This window comes from Nomia melanderi, chromosome 3 (assembly GCF_051020985.1).
Source record: "Nomia melanderi isolate GNS246 chromosome 3, iyNomMela1, whole genome shotgun sequence".
In the NCBI taxonomy this organism is placed as follows: Eukaryota; Metazoa; Arthropoda; class Insecta; order Hymenoptera; family Halictidae; genus Nomia; species Nomia melanderi.
The window spans coordinates 17,076,785-17,094,836 of record NC_135001.1 but is presented as its reverse complement, the minus strand read 5'-3'; the positions used below and the strand labels follow the sequence as shown (position 1 = coordinate 17,094,836).

Below are 18,052 nucleotides of genomic sequence, written 5' to 3'. Positions count from 1 at the left end.
TACAATCGGCACGCATTAAGAAAATATTTAAAAATACACTTTATTCGTCATGAAAACGATATTTGTGTATTGGTTCATTCTCTGCCGCTCCTGTTATACATCATTTCTTAATATAACACAGATGTACCGTAACTCGAAGGGAGTCTGCTCGTAAAATAATGAAATACGACTAACGTACTGTTATTTATATCAATTACAAAGTAACGAGTTGATTCTAAGTAGCTTGCGTGCGCGCAATGCCCGTGGGCGTTGGTAGTTACCTGCTTATATAGTTTCTATCGTTATATCGATGTTATTATATGGCCGAGGAGATACTGTAGCGAAGAGGTATTCGGCGCATAGTTCGCAGCATGGTTCATCAATGTATTCGCTGAACAAGCAGCGCGGTTAACGATGCTCTCTAAATTTCAATAAATCTCGGGAGCACGCGTTCCATTGTCCCCGTTGGACTCAGCGATTCCAACTTTAATTATCGACGTGGCCGGGAAATGATCCTCCGCGAGTCGCTCGGCTCTTTTTCCCATGGAAACGTCACGTTTATTTCGGAAGGAGAAACTAAAAGTTCGAAGAATTCAGTTGATAGCACGGCTCAGCGGCTGCGTGAGATACGGGCATTTCCATCGAGCGATCTTGTCGACACCCTTGCTTGTCGTGCGGTGCTTGTTTCGCGACGTGGAGAAAGAAAAAAAAAACCCCCGAAGTATAACGCGAAAGTTTTCTTTAATGCCCGACTGCCAGTAATTATGCTGCGAAAAGTTTCAATCAGCGGCATCTACTTTGCAGTGACACATTGACTGGCGTCGGGCAAATGTTGAGAAATGGTGGACGCACGCGACACGACGCCAACGGTGTACTTTATCACGTTTCTGATAAAACTTCTATAAATACTTCGTTTTGCGTAAGCCTCATAGGTACAAGTACGTACTTAATCTTTATGGTACTCACGATTTACGTCACGATCTTTTTTCTTGAATGAAACTGCGAAAGTTTAGTTTTTCGTACATGGGTTTCGTTCACGATTAAAAGTCACTTATGAAGTTCATTTATCGCAAACGTGTAATAATGGTTCGTAGGAAATTATCACCCACCAGAGTAAATATGGTAGGGTTAGAATAATAACCTGTGTAATTGAAAACTTTATAAAACTTTTATAACGCGACAATTTCGTTTAATATTAGCTGCGGCTTCAAAATACTATTGAAAGTAAAAATTGTTATGGTTACTACGTTCTTCGTTTAATTTCAAGTTAATTGAGTGTTATTAATCATATTATGAACACCAGGAGCCCGTCAATTTCATGCTTATTATAATTAAATGTTTGGTAAATATTTACGTCGACTTTGATTGATGTAATTGCGCCAGTATATCCCCCAATCATGTATCTTTAAACCTCTAACATCCAAGATCTAACTGTACGAAGATCAATTGTTCTAGGAGCAGTAGAATAAACCGTAGACAAAATGTCCGTAAACCTAGTGTTAAATATCTCTCTAGACTTATTATTCAAGCTTTTATTTTTAAAGGTTTTAAAACGTTCGTGAGTTATTACGAAAGGAAAATGCTATAATATCACGCTATACTATTACAGTTATGTTTATAGCAAACTGAGAAAACAGATTTATTTTGCGATAACCGTAACCATTACCGATAGCCTAAATAGGTAGAACGTTTATTCATAGCTAGCGTGGAACGTGGGTGTTGTTCTTACAAAAACCATAACCAGTCCGTTCCAGAGAAAGATATTATGTAATTCCTCCCAAAAGATTAGGATTTATCAATAAAATCTTGTTCTCGTTTCGCTTGTAATAATTTTCCCCGTTTTGCGTTTCATTCCAGGCTGTGCATTTCTCACCTACTACAGTCGTGACAGCGCAATCAGCGCCCAGAACGCTCTGCATGAGAAGCGGACTTTACCAGGGGTAAGTGTTTACACATTTACCGCGCAGTTTACCTACTTTCCGACTTCTTATATCCCGGTCGGACGACTTATTTTACGAAGGTTACGTCACCCCGGCGAAGTTATCTGACTTGTTCGTTATGAGCGCCCCTATTAGCCTAGATGCGATACGCCCAACAGTATGTACGCGTGGACTCAGCGAGGGATCACCTGTAAAAATCCTTCAAATATCATTTCGCCGAAAACTATTGGAAACGCTCCAAGCCAGCGGCGGGGGGGAGATTTGTAAAATGGCGATTTGTCCGGTTCGATTTTGCGGGCCAGTCCATCGAATAGCCATCGAACGTTCGTAAAACTTCACCGCTATAATTCTTCTCCGGGCGCAGTTTCACGTAAAAAGAGGTGAAGGCAGTAGTAACGTTAAGAGAGATAATTATCGCTGCCGGAGCCGTATGGCGCTTTCCCGGCTAATTCTGGCGACTTACCCCGCGATCCGGAATATTAAAATGGCCCGGCGTGACAAGTTAATCTCTTAACGCCGAAAGGGTAGTTAGGAAGGGAATAGAGGGTCGATGGTAAGGGTTGAGGGAACGGAGTGGGGGTAGTCGGAAGGGGGACGAGGGCAACTAGCAGAATCCGCGATGTATCATCAGACTTTCTGTAGCTTCTGCGAATGCCAGGGCTGGCTGCGCGCATTCTTGTCCTCCGGTGATGCCGGAATTTCGCGTTCATTTCTTTTTCACAAAAGGGACTGGAAAAATAGCGTCCCACATAAAAATCACCTTTCCGCTAGTTATGGTATTACAAAAATAATGAAAATAGTGGCGCGAGCCGTAAACGTATTTGTATCCGAATACAACGATACACGGATCATTATTTAGCCTGTACGTTGGATTGACGCGTACGTCATTGTTAACGTAATTGCTTGTTTATTCGTATCAATTCTTGTTTGCAAATGACTTTCAATTATTGCGTACGTTATGTAAAGCTGAACGCGTTGAAACTGCAATATTGTTTATTGCAACGGGTAGCATTTATTTAACATTTTCCTTCGTTGGTAGCATTTCAATTTTCGATTTGCTAATTGAAATTCGAGCACTGCGCATTTTAATAATAAGAGTAGCGGGTGAAATGCAATTACTTAACCAGTTACAGTTATGATGTCTTCGAAATTGCAAATGGTTAAATTATCTGGCCGCGTTCACCTCCGAGGATAAATGTAAAGGTTAAAGTAAGCTTTTCGCTGCCTCGGTAATTCATCGTGACAGTGGAAACTTATAATACTACGATAACCAACTAATATTTTATTGCTCCATCTGTCGAATGGTATTCTCGTTCTTTAATGCCCCTATCGCAAGGACACGAATTAATCGCAGAATTTTGGGGTAATTTCAACTGTTTCTGGCGAGCCCGTCCGGGACCAGGTGTTTCCGAAATAAATCGTCGACTTCGTAGAATGTTTTCAAACCAAATGGACCATAGTTCTCCGAAAATTTTCCATCGATCGCGGCCGTGGGGGCTGAAGAGTACAAGCGCCGGCACTGAACGCTGCTTAACTGCCAGAGCAGTGCCAACACGCCCCTTCCTATTATCCGAGCTGCCCCTTGGAAGTCCGTAGCGAGTACTGGCGTTATGTTTCGTTAATCTATCCCCGAAACAACGCAGCTACGGTCTTGGCACTGCTGCCAGCGGAAATCGTTTTAAATGTTATGCCGAGAGATGTGCCGGAGGCTTGGCTGAGTTATGACTTTATGAAGAGGTAGACGCGTATATGCTGCTGCAGGACGCACTTCCGCGTGCGTGCGTGCGTGCGCACGTCCGAGCGTACGTTAGTCGTGCCAGCCAAATACGAAAAATCGCTTCAATTGCTTTCAGCGTGGTCCTGCGTGTACCCATTGACGTGCTCGAGATATTTAACGGTTTTATGTTACCCCACCGGGGGAAAATATTTTGTTCCACTTCATTTTTCGTGACCCGCAGCGAACTCGCGGAGAAATTGAAACGAAAATTAATTTGGCCGAACCGGAAAATATGTTTCTGTAGTATCGGGTATACCTTTTTACGTAAGAGTGCTCCAGTTTTTCGGATGAAAACTTCTTAAGGAGAGCTTGTCCCTTTTTCTCTTGGACCGCCATTTTGTGAAATAATCTTCTGAAGTAGTGGGATAATTGTTCGTTGAAACGTTATTTTGGAAACATAATTATTTACTGAAAACGTGCTCTGCTTTTCAGAATGTTTTGAAGATTGGTTTGTTAACGTACGTCTAGTTAAGTATGAGAAATGTTTGTAGAATGATTCATTTCAGTAGAAAGTTTGCAGAATTCTCTATATTATTTTATTTCTGTAGGCCGTACTACATTTATACATTTGTTTATTTTAGTACGTGGAAAATCTGTTTTTACATTTGCTTGTTAAATGTATTATTTTGCATATTTTGTTGCATTAAATGAAATTATTAAAAATATTTATTTTGGATATAAGGATTATCGAGATGGAAAAATCTTTGGAATAAATTGTTTACAAGTAATATTAAATTATTTGCAGCATTTATACAAGTATTAATAAAAACTAAGATCAATAATAATATACACATAATTGGCATTCGTACATTCTTCTGCAATTATGTAGTGGAAACGTGCCACACTACAGAAAACGTTAATATGCATAAAGCAGTATATGTATTTTGAGATGTCATTAACGTTAAAAGGGTCGGAGATGTAGGGAAATGACTGAAGTAACGACGAAAATTATTATAAACTTGTTCAACTTCAAAACATTATCTGAAATTTATGAAATTATAAAAAGAAAGGAATCCTCGATTCAAGAGATCATTAGTGAAAGAAAACTTCTAAAAAATAACGCGACTATTGGACGTCCTCGAAAGATACTACTGATGAATAATTAATTTACAAAATAAAGCAGAACTGAAAGATAAATAGAATTCACAACACATCTTAACACGTTCACGTACCACCGGTGGCTCACACTTTAATGTCACATTAGACGGCATGTACTATCAAATATGTAGTTCATTAAACTGGTTTGGTAAATAAAAAAGTTGGCACATAGTTGAAGATTAATTTACTTATTGATAATTTCAATATTCTCAAAAATTTACAACGCTAGCTTGAACGTGCCAAATGCGTTTTAATTTTTGATAAAATGAAAGCTGCTGTGGTAGAGCATTTCGTAAGGAATATTTTATATATGACATTAATAAAAAGAAATGATTATTGTCGCTAAAAGAGTGTACCAATATCCCAATGGAATATTGAAAGATAAAAGATACCGAACATGAGAAAAGAAACTCGCAACTGACTGTAGTATGTACACGGTGCAAATTCAGTCGTATGTTACAAATGCATGAGTGCAAGTGGCAATGTACCTGTTCAGTTTGTCGATGATATCGTGAAACATAAAATTTATATTATATTTTGGAACAGCATATCGACGTTGAAAACAGAATGGAACTTGAAAGGAATTTCATTTGTACCTAAAGTAATCATCCAGAATACTTTGCTGACAATATAAGACTTAAAAAAAAATTCAGTGTCGAATCAGTATTACCCAAGCTCTTTCTTGATATTGACACATTGTTGAATTTTACGCAGAAGCTATTCCATGTCACCGGTTATTATATCGTACTTAAATATAAAAGTGAAACGATCTAAATAAACTATATTTATACATAATTTGCACATACCTCTTATATAACTTCGAATATTTTCCTTTTTCAATATTCTATATTGTTCTGCGTTTCAAAAAGTGAAATAACTAATGCAAGTGCAAACACGAGTTAACTCGTGACCGGTCAACAATGTCTTAATTGCAGTACGAACGCTTTTAACCTTCGCCTTCATTACGTAGAGTTCACCAAATGCACTTATATCTCTTCAACGTAAGAAATCTTAACTCTCCACCCTCAAACCATTCTGTACCGTTCGATCATGCTATCAACTACACTCAATGAATAATCCAATTTACATTCAATACAATTTCCCTTCCCCGCGCTCGATATAAATGGCACAGGATGTCGGCGACAATAACGACTGTTATTTAGGCATCACGTGTTTCTCATTTTCTTCGTAATAAGTATTGGCAAAATGATTTCAGCTAGGAAGAAATTTCCGGTTTTCCAGTATAGAGCGGTTACGCGACCCTAGAGCAACAAAATTATACATTCATGGCTCCGTAAAATGGCCAGAAATCATGGAAAGTGCAGTAAATGACATATGTCTACTCGATTCGCCGTTAGGATGTTGACCGTTTACCGATTGACCGTGGCGAGTTGTAATATCCGAATGCACCTGAGACCATAACTTGTGCAAGCAGCGGACCCTTCATAAACAGGGATCGTAAGCCGAACGCTCCCGCTGTGCAAGCAATAACAATGCCCGTGGCTAACCGGCTATACTTAGCCTGTGCTTGCTACGGAAGCGAGCGTTGCACGTGCGCGCACGCGCTTGTTCACGCTCACGCGAAACTCCGAAAGAAAGTATTGGGTATCCTGCTTCCGGCCTTTATCGCGATGGTTCCCGCGGACCCTGTGGCGTGCGGAATTTATAGCAGCGGACCCCTTTGACGAATTGGAGGAGCTATTTGATTACGTCGAATACCATTTTTCTCGGGAAACTTAACACCCAAACTACCGAGCAGTTAAATTGACTTCTTGAAATTCCTTTATAGAAATTCAAAGGGTGCATCTATTGAGACTTTACTTGCTTTACAATTCAGTTCTCGTATTCCTAAATCAGTTGTTCGAATAATTTCTCAGGGGAACGTCTGTTATTTTTTTTAATAATTGTAAAATGAAGACATCAGGGTCATTTTGGGCCATTTGGTGGTTTCAGTGTTAATCTGAAGACGCGCGCGAGCGTTTACTTCTCAGGACGTTTCGCTCCATTGCAATTCATCAGTTTTCACCGGAAGTTCTGGTCCTCCGCGCGAACGCGATTAAATTTTTCTGGAAATTAGAATTGAAACTACGGACGGGTGTATTTGAAATGAGACTAAAAACGGAGGGACACTTTCATTTTCGAGCGAAACGTTTCGGAACGTGCTTTCCATTTGTTAAGTGGAGGATCGTTCGTGATGTTATATCGTTCGTGTGTCTCGCGGAACAACGTTATCGATACACGAGTAGTCTGTACTTTGAATGAAACAGTTATGTATTTTATGGTTGTCGTTTCGGAAGACAGCTCAATATTTCTTATGGATATACTTCACGAATTCCGTGTGGTAGGTATGAATACCACATTTTATGCACGCAAAGTGAATCGTGCCTAACTTCATAATTGGACTTCAGTCTGTCTAAATGCATTAAATGAGTAATAAGATCAAGCGTTCAGATATCTGGAAGGCTTATTAGATTGCAATAAACTATTTAGTCACACTGTGAACTAAAAACATCATGACAGACGATTTTCATCAATGTTTCATTATACGAGTGGACGAAATTATAAGACGGTACAATCTTCGTTAACCTATACTTGTATCACACTGGTCCACAAAAGTATTTAAGATCGATATATTTGTAATAGAAGTGGTCACCTCTGACGTGTATTATTCGATTTTAATAAAATGTGTACAAATTATTTTCTTTATTTTTTGATTAAATTTTGAGTACAAAATTTCTATTGTAAATATATAGATGTTAAATATATATTCATCTGGACCAATGTAAATGTATAAAATATATTAATATATAATATGAATGTGTAAACATATGTAAATGTATAAGTTTTATGACGAACAGGAACTAATGTAAGGAGACTGTTTATAGGATACTAAAATAATATAAACAAACAAAAAACGTCAAACAACTCGCTGCAGAGAAATTGTTTGAAATTCTGATGAAACAAACTGTAAATTATCGAACTTGGGAAAATTTCACGTTTCAAAGCGATAGTGCAACTAATCATCTAGCATGATTCATGAAAAGCTAGTTTGAAACTGAAAATGTATCAATTCTAGATTTTTCAGATTTTTATTAGAATGGTGTACAAAGGTAGACAGCAGTGCAATAATGCTAATAAAGTACAAGGTATGATTTTAAGTACATCACATAAGATTGCATGATAGTCTGCCTTAACTAACGTCAAAGGCAATACAGAGTAATGAAGAGTAATTTTTGCAAAATCAGTTGTTAAAAAAAAACATTAAAAACAAAATTAATTATCGCACTTCGTATTCAACAGAATAAAATTTATATGCAATAATGAACCTTTATTTTAAGAATTTTTTCAGTGTCTTATAATTCTATCTTGCAGTGTCGATTCGAAGGCTCTAGTATACCAAATTCTTCTAATATTACGTCATCTCTCGATGATCAAGCGAAAGAGAATCCAGCTTGTACCGTTCTTTAGGTAAATTGCTATTCGCGTGGGTTGCCATGTGGCACGATAAATCTCTACGTACTTATGTGAAACTAAAGATCGAGACAAGCGGGCAGACAAGCGGGCAGGCGGATATCTTCCTTTTTCAAGAAAGATAGGCGGCTTAATGCAAGGGCACACTTTATCGAAATTGGAAGCATTACGCTTATCTCCCTTTACTTATTCAACGGCCGCTACTAGTTATTTGTTCCTCTTCTTATATGTATTCTCATCTCTTTTCTCCACGCAGAAATCTCGAAACGTCTCGCCACGATAAAGCCTTCCAGATTTAATTCCTGTTTATTTGCTTTACTCGTAAGCTCAGCCTCCGCCATGGCTGCAGTGTTGGTCTAGCCGACCCAAGCATTAACAGACCGCCAGATGTTATTGCTGTACATTGGCATTTGCCTAGCGATACAAAAATTCGAATGTAGAATTCGATTTGAAACTTAAAGTTTTCTATTTCACTTATCAGTTTTCTCTTTGTTCAGAGAAATGTTCAGTGAAACTAGGAACGTATAACAATCTGCGATTGTTAACGTGTAGAATATTTAAATAACAGAATATTCGACTTAATTTTGTATTTTTAGTTTATGGAAACCAGTTTAATCTTTGTTCCAACGACCAATTGGTTTAAATTGAAAAATTATAGTAATTTGTTGATTTTGAACGATAGCGTGCAAACGTTCGTTCCTTCTCAGGAATCGTCGAAACAACGAAAACGATGAAAACATCTTTCATCCCGGCCGATTCACAGAAACGCGTGCAAACGCCCTGTTCAAACTTTCCGCGGCGTCCAGAAAAATCAATTAATCCAATCTCCGTCGGTTCGAGCAGCCCTCCGGTTCCGTGTCGAAATTAGGAACGAGTTTAAGTAGCGTGAACGTTCGGACGACACGATAAGGCACGGTGAAATTCAGAAGGACGGATTGCGCGCGACTGACAAATTGGCGAGCCGATTTACGAGGGTGTAATTGGCGTTGGAGTGCCGCGGGCGGTTGCCCGGCCCGAACGAAAGAAACGGTGAACTCCGGCGGGCGTTCAGCGTCGGCCGTCGAACGGACGTGGGGTTGGACGCGTTTTGAGTCCGCGCGAATTTGCATAAGGGGAACGATACTCGGCGCGTGTAAAGCCCGGCAGCGCGGCGGAAAAAGCGTAAAAAGTTACCGGCCGGCATACACATTCGTGCGCGAGCAGAGGAAAGAGCTGAGCAGCTCCGTCCCGGGCATTGTTTGCATTCTTCCCTAACGAAGTTTTTGCAACTTCCGCGTGCACCTGTGCCTCCCGCCCGACCCCACCGGGTCCAATGAAATTTCCGCGATTTCCCCTGTCCCTGACCGTTCACTATTCGTAATTCATTAAATACGCGGAGTTAGGGTGAGCGGGGCCGGCTCTTTCATTGGCCGCCGGCCTGATTGTACCCTTTACTTCGATAACATTTATCTTCGACCATTTTCTTCTCACTGGCAATTCCTGAAGCGAAAGAGAGGGGCCATCTGCATCGAGCGTTCTATCTGTTCGAACGGCGGCCCGTTATTTTAATTCCCATCTCGTCTGCTGATTTTCTCCCGCCGTTTTTCAAGGGTTCTAGAGCATCGAGTGGTGCGCGATCGGAAGGGAACGCCGGGGTTAAACAATAGAAATCGTCCTCGTTACGCGATGCAATTATTGTTTCAAGGAAAGAGAGAGAGAGAGAGGGGGTGGCAGGATCACGGCTATTAAACAATTACGAGAAACTTTTCGCGGTTACGCGTTGCAAAGTACGGACACGGGGACGGAAAAATGCGGAAGAACAAAAAGAAGCCCGGAGGAGGTTAAGGAGGGATGGAATGAAAATGGTAGGGGACTCGAAGTAAAGGAGGGAGTCACTCCGGAGGAAGCAAGCCGAGTGACGACGCCTCAGTGACCGAGCTTACTCTCCCTTGTGCTTTCGTTCACAAGCCTGCGCTTGCGAGTCCTGCTTTTCCCTCTCTACACATATATATATACATATACATATATACATATATATTTATATATATATATATATATATATATATATATATATACATGTGCACGTATATATGTATATACCCACCCTCGTCCCTCTTTTATCTCCCGTTCGCGCATAAAGCCGCCCATTTCTACCCTCGTGGGTGCCGCGTGGACCTTCCGCGTCGACTTCCGAGATACGCTCCTGAAAATAAGCCAATCGCAGTTATACGCGCCTTTCGTGCCGTTCTTTGTTCTCATTCCTCCCTTCGCTTCCAACGGAACGGCCGCCGCGTATCGGTTATCTCGTTCTAAGAGTGATCCGTAATTCCTAAGCGACTCCTTCGTTTGCGGTTGGAAAGATTCGAAAGTTTCTGCGCCGTTTTCGCGTGTCTCCTCTGCGTCGTACGTTGACCAATGAGAGTGAACGTCTCCAGTCGACGGGAAAAGTTTCGACAACTGTGCCCGAAGGAAGCGGGGGACATGTGAGTTTCCGCGCGTTCTCAGGGAGATCCGATTTTTCGTTTGTTGCGGACGAACCGGAGAAAGTGTTCGTAAGATATTAAAGTGAACCGGTGTCACGCAGTGCTTCTGCGCAGTGGGATTCAGTGTTTGCTCCTACGGCCTCGACGAATCACCTCTGGGGACTTCGATTCCACGTGGCGCGAGATTCTTCGGGAATTTTGAACGAGTTCGTCGACTTCCTTTGAACTTGCCGACTTCTCGCCGCGAAGTGTTGTGCTTTCTTCCGGGTGTTTCCGACGACGGTGCTCGTTGTATTTCACGTTCACTGCGCAATACGGCAAGATGGTTGATTTTATAACCTACCCGGAGATCTCCTACCTCTACGATGAGTTCATGATGGTAGGAACAATTGTTTAACCATTTTTCAATAATGAATCGCTCGTTGTCGTCGCATGCTGAACGCGCCGATGTCGTCGGCGCGAAGCTTTTCGTTTTATTACGTGTATAGCTAGTACGTCATTATTAATGATCAGGAAATTACTATGGCCGCTAATTATTCACAACGCCACGGTGTAACAGCTGCAAGTCGTTGCCTTCTATGGCGCATTCGAAGCCCATTAATCCTTGGAGGGTGCGAAGGTATTCTCGTGCTAATGTGAAACTATCGAGTAGATATATTGCCGACTACGCTACACGCTGTACCAACATATCTATTAATATATTTGGTAATTTCTTACGGTATATAGCGCTGTCAGTCCGTTTTCCTATTACCGTAAATAATTATCTTGGAACCCGCTTACTGTCGGGATGCTGCTTCACATATTCGCGACATGAGAACATCTTGTATTCGAGCATGCGAATGCGGTTCACGTTATTCGCTTTATGCTTCCATTATTCCTAACTCAACGCCGACTTCGTTACACGAGAGAAGAATTGCGATTGTAACGGAGAACTTTGCAGGGGATTCATGCACGAGCGAGGTACTAAATTAATGGAATTTTAATGTATTCTTCTCTCAAAAGCATTCAGTATATTTCTTTTTACGACTTTTTTGTAAGGCTGTCAGATTTTTTTTACACTTGCAGAACTTGTGTACACTTCGAATTTCTTGTTAATTATTTAATTTCATCAACGATGCTTCATTTTTTAACAGTGTAATTGTTCATGTGAAATTTACTCTCATATGTCATAATATTACAAAAACGTTAATCGTTATGGTAGAATACAATTTAACGCTTAAAATGCCCACCGGATTAACGGAGTAAATCAAATTTATAAACACGAATGATAGATGGACATTGCGATTTTTCTCTCCGAGAAAGGAAAGCGAAGTATAAGCTGGCTGCTTTTAAAAACCATTAGTACTTTATACGACAGAATAATAAAAAGAATTTTGGATGTTTAATTGCGACAACTGTTACGTCTGTGTATATCAGAAATAAGAAAAAACATTAAACCCCTTGCGCTGACAATTAATTCCGAGATTTGGCAAACTCTCGCGCGAAGTATTTGGTTTTTACCTGTTTTACACAGATATGTACGCTGATTTTGTTTATTAACAATTTTGTATATAGTGAAATATTTGAAAACAATCTAGTATGTGTAATGCTTCAAAACTATCGGTGTGAATGAAACGTTATTAGCAATTTTAGAATAAAAACGTGTGTGGTACGTCCTTCCAGCGCAAGAGGGTAAATGAATATGTCAAAGAAAATTACATTTGAGCGATCGAGTTTCGATTTGTATTCATTTTTCAACTTGAAGCGCATCTCTGCTGTAGATGTTCCAAAATTTCGATTCTTTTCTTGCGTTTTCTTCTAGCAGAACATCTCAAAATTAGAATCCCAAGGGATTTAAATGAATTCGAAAAGTTGGCAAAGGAACAGGACTTTAAACAGAACGGCGCGTAAGCATAAATCGGAGCGTTTGGCGCTCAGAGAAAAGAGCACAGGTCTTCGACTGCAACTGGAAAATTTGCACACTGTATCGGAGTCTGACTATAAATTACTTACCAAGTCCGCTTTTTGAAACGAAGGAAGGGAAAAACTTTCGGAAACGAAAAATCGTATTTGAAGACAGATCTTGGGAGTATCGGGGACATTTCTTGTAGTTCGGCGTAAGTACGAAAAATCTGGAAATTTTAAAACGTACGAATTTACGAAAATATATTATAATCAATATAATATAGGAAAATATTGGGTTATTCTATAGATGATGTGATTTTTTATGTTTCTTTTTACTTTTAAAAATTAACTTAAACAAAACTGTTTTCAATTTAACTATAATGTATTGATAGATAATCTGTAGGTAATGGAGGATGGAATCGTTTACTTCAATTTTTAAAAAGAAATATACTAATACCGGATTGTTTATGGGATGATACAAACGAATAGATGATACAAACCAAAATTCTGATAGGTAGCAAGATAATTACAAAGGATTTCTAAAAAAAATAAAATACGTTTAATTATTTTATGTAGAAGAATTTCTGATTTACGATAATTAAGATGAATCCATGATCAACAAAATAGATTTATTTATATAGTTATTTATATTACAGCATTAGCAGTAAAGTAATTAGCGACCACACACATTTGGAACTATAAGGTTTTTACACATCCATTGCCTTTGAAAAATTTCAAAACACCTTTTTGGAATCTTTTAAATGAATTTTCCAATCATTTTGAATATTGTTAATAATATGGCATAGAATTCAAATATAGAAGAGTTTTCTTTTGTAATTCAGAATTAGTGAGCAATTTTTAATGATCTGTTTGAATATGAGTTAATGTCACTTGTTCTTTCCTAGTTAAAGATTATGTTTGGTAACATTGGTTCTGAATTCATGTAATTTAGTTACGGTACTACTGCCCCTTGTATGTTCTAGGAATCAATTACAACAGTTTTAAATAACAATTTTGCAATAATTCCTAAATTTAATAATTTCGATTAATTTCTGGATATGTGCCATAATTAGTTTTAATAGTTTGTAATTTATAAGATAAGAAGCATACCATATTAAGTAATATGTATATGTTATGTACATATTGATAAGTATTATAAGCTAGAAGAAAAAATAAATAAATTAGTTATTATTAATCTTTGAGTTCCGATGGTATTTTCATCATAATTTCAATTAAAATTTCTAACTCACGGTTAATACTTGATTCTTTCTCTACATAGAAATTCATCGCTCTCTTCTAGAAACTACTGTTGCTCAGAATTCTATATTTTTTCGGTGTTCTTACTTCTTTAGATGCAATCGACGCTCACCACTTTGAACGGGTGATATCTTCCCTTTTATAAATGAATGAGTAGCCAGTCTTATTTTTATACCCATTGCATTCATCCTGGAAAGGGGTTTCAACCCTTCATAGAAACTGCACTTTCAATTATATTTTTCCGAATAAAGACGCTTGAGAAGGAAACACCAAATTAAGGAGCTTCATTATTCTTTTATGCAGTTGATCCTAATAACCTCTAAAAATTCAGCACATATCGAATCCTCGTACCAAAGTTTGAAACAGCCAAAACTTTATCGGGAAGTGATAGTTATTCATGATAAAGAAGTTTGACACTTCGAAGAATTCTTGAACTACTCACATAGATGATCTGCATCAATCAAGTGAACAAAGTGATTGCTATGCGCTATCATCACTTGAATTTTTATCCTAACACATGTATCGTATTTCGTTTTATATTTGTTACGTGGAATCTCAATTTCTTCTAATTGCTGAGCCAAAATCTTGAAGTCATCCAAAACTTTTATTTTGCGTTTTTCAAAATTATTTCTATTGTTTTCATAATATTCCTTCTATACCTAAATGTAGCATATATAGTAGAAAAGTGTATAAAGCCTATGAAGTGAAATTAAGTTTCTGCAACGATACTCTAGTATGTAGACATAATGTAATCTGTCACATTCTGGACGACAGACATTTAGCTATAAACTTTCATAATGCTTAGAACTTTCGACTTCTAACAGCATTCCTTTTTACAGGAAAAAAGGTGTCTTATCTTAGAAGAATCACAGTTTAGCCCATCAGGAATGAAGTCGTTAAGGCCAATACTATTTCCGAAGCCTTTATTATTCTTATTATCTAATTCTTTTTAACACTAAAACTACTAGACGTATCAAACGACCCATTCCTGAATTCTTCTTTATGCAATCATGAGAAAGATAACAGACGTTTCTCTGCGAAATTATTAAAGAGCAATGCGCAAACTGAATCGTAAACCCATTAAAGTCTCAATAGATGCACTCTTGGAGTGAATTTCAAGAAGTCAATTTAACTGCTTGGTAGTTTGAGTGTTAAACTGTCTGGAATTAAGAATAGCTATAAAGAGTGTCGAAAAATCTAAATTATAGTAACATCAATAATAGAGAGAAACATACAAGAATTGAAGAAACCCGGAATTCAGCGTCGCCTCTAAGGTGTTAATAACGTGTAGAAAGAATGTCTGACGTTCCATCACCAACAACATGAAAATACCTCCCTAAGGCGCAGTACTGACGGAAGATCACTATTCCAATTGACCATTCCTTTCTTCATAGTCTTTTCCCAGCACGCCTACGAATCACTTCTAATTCCATTAGGGGTAAGTCGACATCCACTTCAATCTCGAATACAATTACCCACTAAAAATATCACTTGACGTCGCTCTTCATCTCGGAAGATGTCCGAGGGACACTTTGGCCCCGACTTTTTTAGCCGGCGCAAGACCGCTGTAACCTATGGAGTAATTAATCATTCGTAGGACGGCGGAGTAAAAGATTCACGTACGCCTCCGGGGTAAAGCCGGACTGTCGCTCATGCCTCCGCGGGATCGGGTGGGATGAGGCGAAGGGAAAGGTAAGGGATAGGTATAGGCAGGGTGAACCCTCGCCACAAAGTGGAACTACTTTACGGGAATATCACTTTGATCCGTCGCTTAATGAACGATGGACCGCGCTCGGTAAGAGTACCCAGACTGAATTTAATTAGGGCTCTCAACTTCCCGGGTCGAGAGCATGACGGGATGCCGTACAGAATGTGTGCACGGGGGGAATGGGAAGAGAAATAGAGAGACAGAGTCGGGGTACATGATAAAAGCTCGGATGAAGCACGCTGGATGCGTAGACTAGAAAGCGAAGGCCTTTCCCTTTGAGATTGCGCGAGCATATTCGTCGCAGCAATCGCGATACCGACTGTTATGCATATCATGAGACAAGGGGACGCTAATTGACTCATATAGGAAGTTATTCTTATACCGATCTTGGTCTTTAAAATTCTCAGGTTGAGGAAGATACGAGGATTCGTTGTTTGCCGAGGACGAATGAGAATGATGATAATGTATGTCAAGTTCTATTAACCTGTTAACTGTGGGATTTAGTTTCAAAACTCTCTCGTTTTTCGCGCAATGAAATAAAAGAATGCAGCGTGTATTTACTCGTCGAATGCAGGACGAACGCACCTAGGGTATATTTTCATGAAAAAGCAAAGTAAAAGAGATTACATTTTATCTGGAAGAGTAAAGAATTCATCGTTGAAAGAATTAGTATTACTTTAAATTTTAGGATGACGTGTATACTCGTTAAACGTGGGTAACTGGTTAACAGTTACCCGTTACAAGCTTGTTAACACTTTGATTGTTATGTCGCTTGAATTCGAGTAACATTACTTTTTATATAGATTTGAGGATTAATTTTCTAGGTGAGATATCGGACACACCGAATTTTCTGGGATTTATGAGGAAAATCTTGATCTTTCAGTTTCTGTTTTGTTAGGACAATTTTGTTGACTGTAAGAGTAATTTGATGAATGCTGATTTGGTCGAAATGTTAATAGTCTTCTTAAAATCTTTGTTAGATTGGAAAGGTATTTATGAATATTCCTTTTCATAATAATCTTGCTAAACTATTAAATCTTAAATTTTTAAGCTTTACGTTTACATACCTTCCTAAAAGTTTAAAGTTAATTCGAAAAATATTAGTAAAATTACACAGGTTCAAATATCCATTTAGAAGTGTCTCTCGCAGATTTTGAAGGCAAAAAGTGACACGTTCAACTTTAACATTTAACTGCACGAAAAATGTATTTTTCACGTGCCTGGTTCCATGGGTTCCAAATATTTTAAAATACAATGTAAAAATTGCCAAATTTTTTATCGCGGATAATCCTCCTAGCTGAAAAAACCTGCAAAAATGTGTTTCGCATACATCGACTGTACCACTTATCTTTCTATACCTTTTTCATACAAAAAATACTACAATTCTGAAAAATGTTCTTTCTGAAATAAAGAAAAAAAAGTGTTTCAAACAAAGTTCATTGGTTTCCATAAAAAGAAATCCTAAGTATGCATGGTTAGTATATTTATGTAGGCAGAATACACACCATTAATCGTTAGTGAATAAACTGTTTCAACTTTCTAGAGTGAGGGTATAAAAGGTTCTTTTCACTCGAGTTATTACGTTGCACTATCTAGACTGCCGAAAAACGATGTTTCACATGCATCAGCCTAATAATTCCATTGTCTCGTTGAGTAATTGGAAAGAGGGGTGGTTGAAATATAGACTGGCGCTTGTTCAGGGAAATTGAAAATTTGCGAGCCGATAGTAGTGTAGGATTCCTACTGACCTGATCAGGTACGGCAATTTGCAGAGTTTTGATTCTGTCGGTGACTCCGCGCTCTGACCGCCGCGACCGTGGTGCGCTTTAACTCGGAATGAACCATTCCCTCGGGGAAGCAAAACTCGATTCGAACGATTCGTACTTGGAGGGTTTGATAATGGTGACGTCAAAGTGCTTTTATCTTCAATGACATCGGGAACGGATGTACCAAGAGGATGTACATTTTGCACGGAATTTCACGCGTATAGTCGATCATATCTCGATTCGAGAATTACTGAAAAACAGAGACATTGTTAATAACGTTAGTGTTCAATCGTTTCTTTCGCTTAAACAAAGTTGTAAAATGTTTGAACTGTTCGACTGAATCGTAAAATAGACGTAAGATTTAAATGAAATTTGAATAAAATTGAAGTCTGTGTTTATTTTACAATTCAACATATTGTTTTTAAGATATTATTTAAATCTTTAAATAAGAAAACAAAATTTGAAAATAAACTTGCAGTTCAACTTAGTAACCTTTGTATTTTTAGAATTATTATTAGTGCTTCTTATCACTTGGAATTATTAGTCGTAATTATTAGTACAAGAAAATTACTGCTGAAAATGAACCATGATTCGTAATTTCTGTATACTCCAGTAAATATTTGGTTGAATCGTTTAAATCGTTATCTGATGTTTTATATAGCTTCCAATGAAGTTTTATTGAAATTTATTCTATCAACTCGGAACAGTCT

The 18,052-nt window shown here is 38.4% G+C and overlaps 1 protein-coding gene across 2 annotated transcripts in view; it reads left to right on the top strand.

Moving 5' to 3' along the window:
* bru3 (CUGBP Elav-like family member bruno 3) overlaps positions 1 to 18,052 on the top strand; it is a 975,444-nt gene that overhangs the window by 83,178 nt on the left and 874,214 nt on the right. For both annotated transcript variants that reach the window (XM_031982254.2, XM_031982259.2), the window contains exon 2: positions 1,837 to 1,919. The gene's annotated coding sequence lies outside the window, so the exon portion shown is untranslated. The remainder of the gene's footprint in view (positions 1 to 1,836; positions 1,920 to 18,052) is intronic.